The 9,212-nt window shown below is 45.3% G+C and overlaps 1 pseudogene; it reads left to right on the top strand.

The window, feature by feature from the left end:
- Positions 1 to 194, top strand: part of LOC116811306 (TIMELESS-interacting protein-like) — a 1,374-nt pseudogene extending 1,180 nt beyond the window's left edge.
- The last annotated feature ends 9,018 nt before the right edge of the window (positions 195 to 9,212 follow it).

Genomic DNA, 9,212 nt, shown 5'->3' with positions numbered 1-9,212 from the left:
CCTGTAGTCCCAGCTACTCGGGAGGCTGAGGCAGGAGAATGGCTTGAACCCGGGAGGTGGAGGTTGCAGTGAGCTGAGATCGCACCACTGTACTCCAGCCTGGTGACAGAGAGAGACTCCCGTCTCAATAAAAAAAAAAAAAAGTGCAACAGTAACTTGATGCTTCATCCAGAAATGTTACTGAAGCTAGATAGGTTTCCATTAAGAGAAAATGTATCTGTTAACTCCCCATTCTGCAAGCTTGGCTTTACTATGTATTTTTTCTTCTTTGAGTGAAAATCCTTAGGTAGTAAAACTTTTATAGATTACTATTTAAAATCTGGTAATCTGGTATTTATTTATAATTATGCCTGTCACTCTAGTTGTCTATTCTCTTTAGTGTTTGTTTTTATATAGATATGACTTTATAAAATGATTATTAGGTAATAAGCAGTTTCTGCTGCTGGTCTGCCATTGAATGCCTTGTTTTCACTAAATTGGGAGATTTTGTTGTTTTTTACTGCTCCTTACAGAGCAGGACTAATCCATGGACAGTGTGCCCAGAGTAGCCTGGGTGAAGTTTTTTTTGTTGTTTTTTTTTTTTTGGTTTTGGTTTTTTGTTTTTTTTATGAGATGGAGTCTTGCTCTGTCGCCCAGGCTGGAGTGCAATGGCGCGATCTCAGCTCACTGCAACCTCTGCCTCCCAGGTTCAAGTGATTCTCCTGCCTCAGCCTCCCGAGTAGCTGAGATTACAGGCATGTGCCACCACGCCCGACTAATTTTTGTAAACCTGGGTGAAGTTTTAAGACATACATATATATTGAATATTAATGTCCATTTTTTAAAAGAAGTAAAAAAAATTATCTTGCAAACTAAAACAAAAAAGAGATGGGAAAAATAGACACTGGGAACCATTAGATGGGAGAGGGAGAGAGAAGGGCGTGGGCTGAAAAACCACCTGTTGGGTACTATGCTTACTGCCTGGGCGATATGATGATTGGGACCCCAAGCCTCAGTGTCATGCAATTTACCCATGTAACAAATCTGCACATGTACCCTTTGATCTATAATAAAAGTTGAAAAAAAATCCACATTTAAATATCATGATTTTTTTTTTTTTTTGAGACAGAGTGTCGCTGTGTCACCTAGGCTGGAGTGCAGTGGTGTGATCTCAGCTCACTGCGACCTCCGCCTCTTGGGCTCAAGCAATCCTCCCACCTCATCCTCCTGAGTAGCTGAGACTACAGGCGCATGCCACCACGCCTGGCTAATATTTTTGTAGAATGCGGTTTTGACTTGTTGCCCAGGCTGGTCTCAAACTCCTGAGCTCAAGCAATCCACTCGCCTTGGTCTCCCAAAGTGCTGGGATTACAAGCATGAGCCACCACACCTGGCCCTAAAATATCAGGATCTAATTCGGAAAAAAGAAACAAATACCACATGTTCTCACTTATAAGTGGGAGCTAAACATTGGATACAAACAGACATAAAGATGGGAACAATAGACACTGGGGTCTCCAAAAGGAGAGAGTGAGGGAAGGGGGGCAAAGGTTGAAAAACTACCTATTGTGGCCAGGTGCAGTGGCTCACGCCTGTAATCCCAGAACCTTGGGATGCCAAGGCGGGTGGATCACCTGAGGTCAGGAGTTCGAGACCAGCCTGGGCAACAGGCGAAACCCCGTCTCTACTAAAAATACAAAAATTAGCCATGGGTGGTAGTACATGCCTGTAGTCCTAGCTACTTGGGAGGCTGAGGCAGGAGAGTCGCTTGAACCCAGGAGGCGGACGTAACAGTGAGCTGAGATTGTGCCACTGCACTCCAGCCTGGGCAACAGAGCAAGGCCCTGTCAAAAAAAAAAAAAAAGAAAAGAAAAGAAAAAGAAAAAAAGAAAAACTACCTATTGGGTGCTATATTCATTATTCAGGTAACAGGTACAATAGAAGCCCAAACCTCAGCATCATGCAATATACCTATGTAACAAATCTGTACATGTACCCCCTGAATCTAAAAAAATTTTTCTTTTTTTTCGAGACAGAGTCTCACTCTATTGCCCAGGCTGGAGTGCAGTGGCGTGATCTCGGCTCACTGCAAGCTCTGCCTCCCGGGTTCACGCCATTCTCCTGCCTCAGCCTCCTGAGTAGCTGGGACTACAGGTGCCCGCCACCACGCCCGGCTAATTTTTTGTGTTTTTAGTAGAGACAGGGTTTCACCATATTAGCCAGGATGGTCTCGATCTCCTGACCTCGTGATCCACCTGCCTTGGCCTCCCAAAGTGCTGGGATTACAGGCGTGAGCCACCGCGCCCGGCCTTCTAAAAATTTTTTAAGTGCCAACATACTCCCATACGCTGCAGGTAGGAATGCAAAACAGTACAACATCTACAGAGGACGATTTGGCAACACCTATTTAAACTACAAATGCACATCTACCTACCCCTTAACCCAGCAATTTCATTTCTGGGAATATGCAAAATGGCACATAAACAAGATTATTCATTACAGCATTTTGATAGCCAGAAACGGAAACCAATCCAAGATGAAATCAAGTAGGGTACATGCACACAAAGAAATGCTAATGAGCTGTTAAAAAAAAAAAAAAAAAGAATGGGGACGCTCTCTATGTACCGATTTGTAATGATTTCCAGGATACATTGTTCATAAAAGCAAGGCACAGAAGGTGTAAAGAGTATGCTACCTTTTTAGTGCATGCCTGTAATCTGAGGCAGGAGAATTGCTTGAACCCAGGGGCCAGAGGTTGCAGTGAGCCAAATCATACCACTCCACTCCAGCCTGGCTGACAGAGTGAGACTCTATCTCAAAAAAAAAAAAAAAAAAGAAAAGAAAAGAAAAGAAAGAAAGGGGGAAATGTGTATGGGTACTTGCTTGCAGATGCATAAAGACAAATTCTGGACGAATATACATTGAACTAACAAAGGTGATTACAGAAGAAAAGCCAACCTCTTGGCCTGGAATACAAGCCCTTCTAGGATATGCCTTGAAAGCCAGACTGCCACTTTGGCATATGATGTTGCACAAATTCTGTTTCCACAGCTGCAACACAAGGATGATAATAGTACCCATCCTCATAGAGTTGTGAAGATTAAATGGATTAATATACACTAAGTGAATGGTACACGGTTAACATTCAATAGGCCAGGCAAGGTGGCTCATGCCTATAATCCTAGCACTTTGGGGGGCTGAGGCAGGAGGATCACTTGAGCTCAGGAGTTCCAGACCAGCCTAGGCAACATAGCAGGACTCTGTCTCTACAAAAAAATTTTAAAAATTAGCTGGGCAAGGTGGCACATGCCTATGGTCCCAGCTACTCAGGAGGCTGAGGTGGGAGGCTCACTTAAGCCCAGCAGGTCAAGGTTGCAGTGAGCCGTGATTGCACCAGTGCACTCCAGCCTGGGCAACAGAGACCACGTCTGAAAAAAAAAAAATCAATAAACATTAGCTAATTTATAGTCACTGGTATCCGGCTCTAGCCGACCTTTCCATCCATGTCCTCAACAGCTCCCCTACAGCTGTGGCTCTCAAGCCCAGCTGCAGATTATGATCACCTGGGGGACTTTTAAAATATACTGATGCCAGGACTGCACTACCAGACCATATAAATTAGAATCATCTTGGAGGATGGGAGGGGAGTAGAGGCCAGGGATTGATATTTTATCCTTTTTTCTTTTTAAAATTTATTTATTTATTTATTGAGATAGGGTCTTACCATGTTGCCCAGGCTGGTCTTGAACTCCTGAGCTCAAGCAATCCTCCCACCTCGGCCTCCACAAAGTGCTGAGATTAAAGGCATGAGCCACCACGCCAGGCTTTTTTTTTCTTAATTTAAAGTAAGTGTATTAAGAAAGTAAAGAAATAAAAAAAGATATTTTGGCCAGGCACAGTGGCTCATGCTTGTAATCCCAGCACTTTGGGAGGCCGAGGCAGGTGGATCACTTGAGGCCAGGAGTTCAAGACCAGCCTGGCCAACATGGCAAAACCTTATCTCTACTAAAAATACAAAAATTAGCCAGGTGTGGTGGCACATGCCTGTAGTCCCAGTTACTTGGGAGGCTGAGGCAGGAGAATCAAATCAACCCGGGAGGTGGAGGTTGCAGTGAGCCAAGATCACACCACTGCACTCTAGCCTAGGCGACAGAGCCAGACTCTGTCTCAAAAAAAAAAAAGATTTTTTAAAAAAGTGCCCCAGATAGGCTGGGCGCGGTGGCTCACGCCTGTAATCCCAGCACTTTGGGAGGCTGAGGTGGGTGGATCACGAGGTCAGGAGATCGAGACCATCCTGGCTAACACGATGAAACCCTGTCTCCACAAAAAAATACAAAAAAGTTAGCTGGGCATGGTGGCAGGCGCCTGTAGTCCCAGCTACTTGGGAGGCTGAGGCAGGAGAATTGCGTGAACCCAGGGGGCGGAGCTTGTAGTGAGCCGAGATCATGCCACTGCACTCCAGCCTGGGTGGCAGATCAAGACTCCGTCTCAAAAAAAAAGTGCCCCAGATGACTGTGATCACTCCTACCAGAGGATCAGTTCCTTCACTGTGTCTGACACATGTCACACTCATCCTGCCTCCACATCTTTGCTCACACTTTTCTCTCTGCTCCTGTCCCTTCTTGGGAAGCCTTCTTCTCCATCCCACATCCCTGCCTGTTGAAATTCTACTCATCCTCCAAGACCCAGCTTAGATGCCTCCTCTCCATAAGGCCCACCCTGCTCTCCCTATATTCCTTGCTTTGATGATGCCTGGCTGCCTACAGAGTCAAGCCAGGACTTCTGGGTATGGCACACAAGGCCCCCATCTTTCCAGCCTCATCACCAGCTTCTCTCCTGCCACATATGTGTTCCATGTGCTTCTAGCACCCTAAGCCTTTGCACATGCTCTTCCTAACTCCCAGCCTCAACCATGCCCTTAACCAACTCCTACTCAACCTTCAAGACTTGGTTCACTCATGCAGCCCTCCTGTGAAGCCTACCCTGAGCCCCTCTGCCAGTCTTCCCAAGGTAGAGTTAGGTGTTCTCTGCTTTCTGTTCCTTGGACTTATCTCTAGCACTTAGCCCATTGAGTTAATTGTCTGTATATATGTCCAGGTTGCCTGTTTGTCTGAGCTTCTTGAGGGCAAGGATTATGATTTTCTCATCTCTGTCTTCCTTTCCTGTAGCACAGGCCCAGCATAAAGGAAGTACTTAGAGTGTTTGCTGAATTCTGTTACTCTGTAGGGGTTTACTGGTATTCATTGTGAAAATTGCTGGTCTCTTCTTCAAGTCAAAGCCCCAATGACTGAACACAATAGTGTAAGACTAGTATGAACAACACTAAGGAAAATGGATTATCACCTCCTTCATTTTAGCCCATTTCTGTTGATAGAATCTAGGCCTAAGATCTCAATACCTTATTTACATCATATTATCAAGCCAGCCTTCAATGTGTAAGATCTTATTAATGTTAACAAGCCAGCCTTTGAGTTTCGCCCCCTCAGCCAATTCACTGCCTGACAAATTGCTTTGCTTAGTCAATGACTTGCAACCCCAACTATACATTCAAACCAGCTGGGGAGCTTTTAAACATCCTCCTATTCAGTCCTCCCTCTAGGCCAATTATGTTAGAATTTCTGGGGGTGGATTCCAGGCATCACTAGTTGGCGAAGCTCCCCAGGTGATCCCAATGAGTGGCCAAGGTTGAGCATGAGAATCACTGATAGATTTAAAGCTATACAGCTCCCTTGGCTGGTTCTGCCCCCTTTTTTTCCTTCCCTTGTCTACTCTTCCTTTCTACCCTCTTCTCCATGCTCCTTTCCTCTCCCTCCCACTTGCCTGCCCTCTGGTTACTCACCCTTCTTGTCTTAATGATGCGACTCATGGTATTATCCAGATAGCACCCAAGCAGAGGAGCCACAGTGAGAGAGGAGTCAGAAACCTGGGGCTCTGCCCCTTTGTGATCTTCACTTCACTCTCTGGGTCTCAGATTCTTTTTGAGTCCTGAGGGGGTCATGACATTTGTTGTGAGGATCATAGAAAATAATGGACCCTGAAGTCCTTGGATGCTGGAGAGCACCATGTCAATTAAGAGATATCTAGAGCTATGTGTACGAATATAGACAACGTTGAATGATAAAAAGCAACCTGCACAAGGGGCCCCACAGTGTCAATACGGGTCTAAGATTTCAAGATACACAAAACAAGACCATATCATGTTCTTCAAATTACTAGAAAATATTTATGAATACATTCATATAAAATTGAAGGACAAAACATGCATGGGAATGAAAAACTCCAAATTCAGGACAAGGGAAACTGAGGGCTCACAGGGGATGCACCTTGGGGACCTAGGGAAGGGAACCAAGGGAGAGTCAATTGGATCTTTCATGCTTTATTTAAAAAAAATTAAATCTAGGCCGGGCGTGGTGGCTCACACCTGTAATCCCAGCACTTTCAGAGGTCGAGGTGGGTACATCACCTGAGGTCAGGAGTTTTTAGACTAACCTGGCCAACATGGTGAAACCCCATCTCTACTAAAATTACAAAAATTAGCCAGGCATGGTGGCAGGCACCTGTAATCCCAGCTACTTGGGTGGCTGAGGCAGGAGAATTGCTTGAACCTGGGAGGCAGAGGTTGCAGGGAGCCGAGATCGTGCCAATTCCCTCCCCACCGGGGGGAAAAAGGGAAAACCCCGTGCCCAGTAAAAAAAAAAAAAAAAAATTAAATCCAAAGTAAACATGGCAAAATGTGAAGATCTGATATAACTGGGAGTGTTTTATTTTCTATCATTCCCTTCTGCACACTTGCAAAGAAGATAAAATATATACAACATGAATATAATAATATAAACTTTTTTTTTTTGAGATGGGGTCTTGCTTTGTCACCCAGGCTGGAGTGCAGTTGTGCGATCTCGGCTCACTGCAACCTCTGCCTCCTGGGTTCAATTGATTCTCCTGCCTCAGTCTCCCAAGTAGGTGAGATTACAGGCACGCACCATCATGCCCGGCTAATTTTTGTATTTTTCATAGAGATGGTGTTTTGCCATGTTGTCCAGGCTGGTCTCAAACTCCTGAGCTCAAGCAATCCGCCCACCTCTGCCTCCTGGGTTCAAGCGATTCTTATGCCTCAGCCTCCCAAATAGCTGGGATTATAGCCTCCCAAAGTGCTGAGATACAGGTGTGAGCCACCACGCCTGGCCTATAATATAAACATTTTTAAAGCAAAATAAATAAAAGGAATTCTTATCGTCTTGCCCTAGCTTAGGTCTGCTGTCCATCCTGGTATAGTGGCAGGAAAAGATACATCTTGGAATTGACAGCTGCTCCAAATCCTTTTTGTAAGATAGAGATGCATAAATTGATAACTCAATAAATTTTTTTTAAAACTTGTCTGTTTCCTCTACCTGATTTTGGAGACATCACTGAGGACATTTTTGCGTGTGCTGCACATACTAGTGCTTAATACATGCTCTGTTGAAGAAATAAAAGGAGGCTGGGCATGGCGGCTCACGCCTGTAATCCTAGCACTTTGGGAGCCTGAAGTGGGTGGATCACTTGAGCTCAGGAGTTCGAGACCAGCCTGGCCAACATGGTGAAACCCCATCTCTACTAAAAATACAAAAACTAGCTGGGCGTGGTGTGCATGCCTGTAATCCCAGCTATTTGGGAGGCTGAGGCATGAGAATCGCTTGAACCCAGGAGGCAGAGGTTTGCAGTGAGCTGAGATCGCACCATTGCACTCCAGCCTGGGTGACAGAGCAAGACTGTCTCAAAATAAATAAATAAATAAATAAATAAATAAATAAATAAATAAATAAATAAAGGAATGTGAGAGAGACTGAGGAAGGTCTCAAGTGGGGAGAGAGAAGGGAATGCAGGAGGAAGAGGGGAAAGAGGGGTTCATTCATCTGGATGAAGTCACACTCAAATATCAGTGAGTACCTGAACATATCATCCTTTCCCTTGTACAGCTGTCACAGCAGTTTCTCCATGGAGGTGCTGAACATGCCCATTGAACAGCCACTATGGGCCATTGTAATAATGTAAAATAAACTCATTTTTCATGGCTATCTTTTCTTAAGACAGCTGCCTCAGCTTTTTCAATAATCTCATAATTGGTCTGCTACCCTGGCAACTGCTAGCTCAGCGCCTGGCCCACAAGCCACAGCTAACCCATAGAACACCTTCATGCTATTTATTATTATTATTGGGTTTTTTTTTTGAGATAGAGTCTCACTCTGTCACCCAGGCTGAAGTGCAGTGGCAAGATCTTGGCTCACTGCAACTTCTGCCTCCCGAGTTCAAGCAATTCTCCTGCCTCAGACCCCAGAGTAGCTGGGATTACAGGTGCACATACCACACCTGGCTAATTTTTGTATTTTTAGTAGAGACAGGGTTTCACCATGTTGGCCAGGCTGGTCTTGAACCCTTGACCTCAGGTGATCTGCCCGCCTTGGCCTCCCAAAGTGCTGGGATTACAAGCGTGAGCCACTGTGTCCAGCCCCCTTCATGCTATTTAGACAAAAATGCCTGTCTTAGTCTATTTGGGCTGCTATAACAACAACAACAAAAAAACCATAAACTGGGTAGTTTATAAACAACCGAAATTCATTTCTCACAGCTCTGGAGGCTGTAAAGTCCAAGATGAAGGCACTGGCAGATTCAGTGTCTGGTGAGGACCCACTTCCTAGTTCACAGATGAGACCTTCTCATCTGGTGGAAGGGGCAATTGAGCTCCTTTGGTTCTGTTTTATAAGAGCACTAATCCCATTCATGAAGGTGGAGCCCAGCTCCCAAGGGGTCCCATCTCCCAATAACATCACCTTGGGGGTTAGGATTTCAACTTATGAATTTGGTGATGGGGGGCACAAACATTCAGACCACAGCAGTGCCCCTCTGGGCAGATGCAACCCCTCTGGCTCACAGTTTGCCTAACTTGTGGTTATTGGGAAAAGGCACCCTTTTCTTCTGGCTGACTTAGCCCTGTACCAGGATGCACTGTACAACTTCGTGAACATAGTACAGGTGCAATTTTAGGTCCCTGTCCTCATCCCTTCAGCACAAGCTGCCCTTATACAGTGCAAATTTGTGTGAGTTTATGGGGTGGGCCTGCTGGCACATAGTCCTTGTGATCTGGCCCCTGAGTATCTCCAAGATCTCAGACTTCAATTGTCCCACCATCCCCTGCCTTAGTCTCAGCCTGTTCACTGCTTTCTTTGAGTGCTACCCATGCTCCAGGAAAACGGGCC

Source organism: Hylobates moloch, unplaced genomic scaffold (genome assembly GCF_009828535.3).
Source record: "Hylobates moloch isolate HMO894 unplaced genomic scaffold, HMol_V3 SCAFFOLD_7, whole genome shotgun sequence".
Classification (NCBI taxonomy): domain Eukaryota; kingdom Metazoa; phylum Chordata; class Mammalia; order Primates; family Hylobatidae; genus Hylobates; species Hylobates moloch.
Note: the sequence above shows the minus strand (reverse complement) of the source record. Positions and strands in the feature narration are given on the sequence as shown.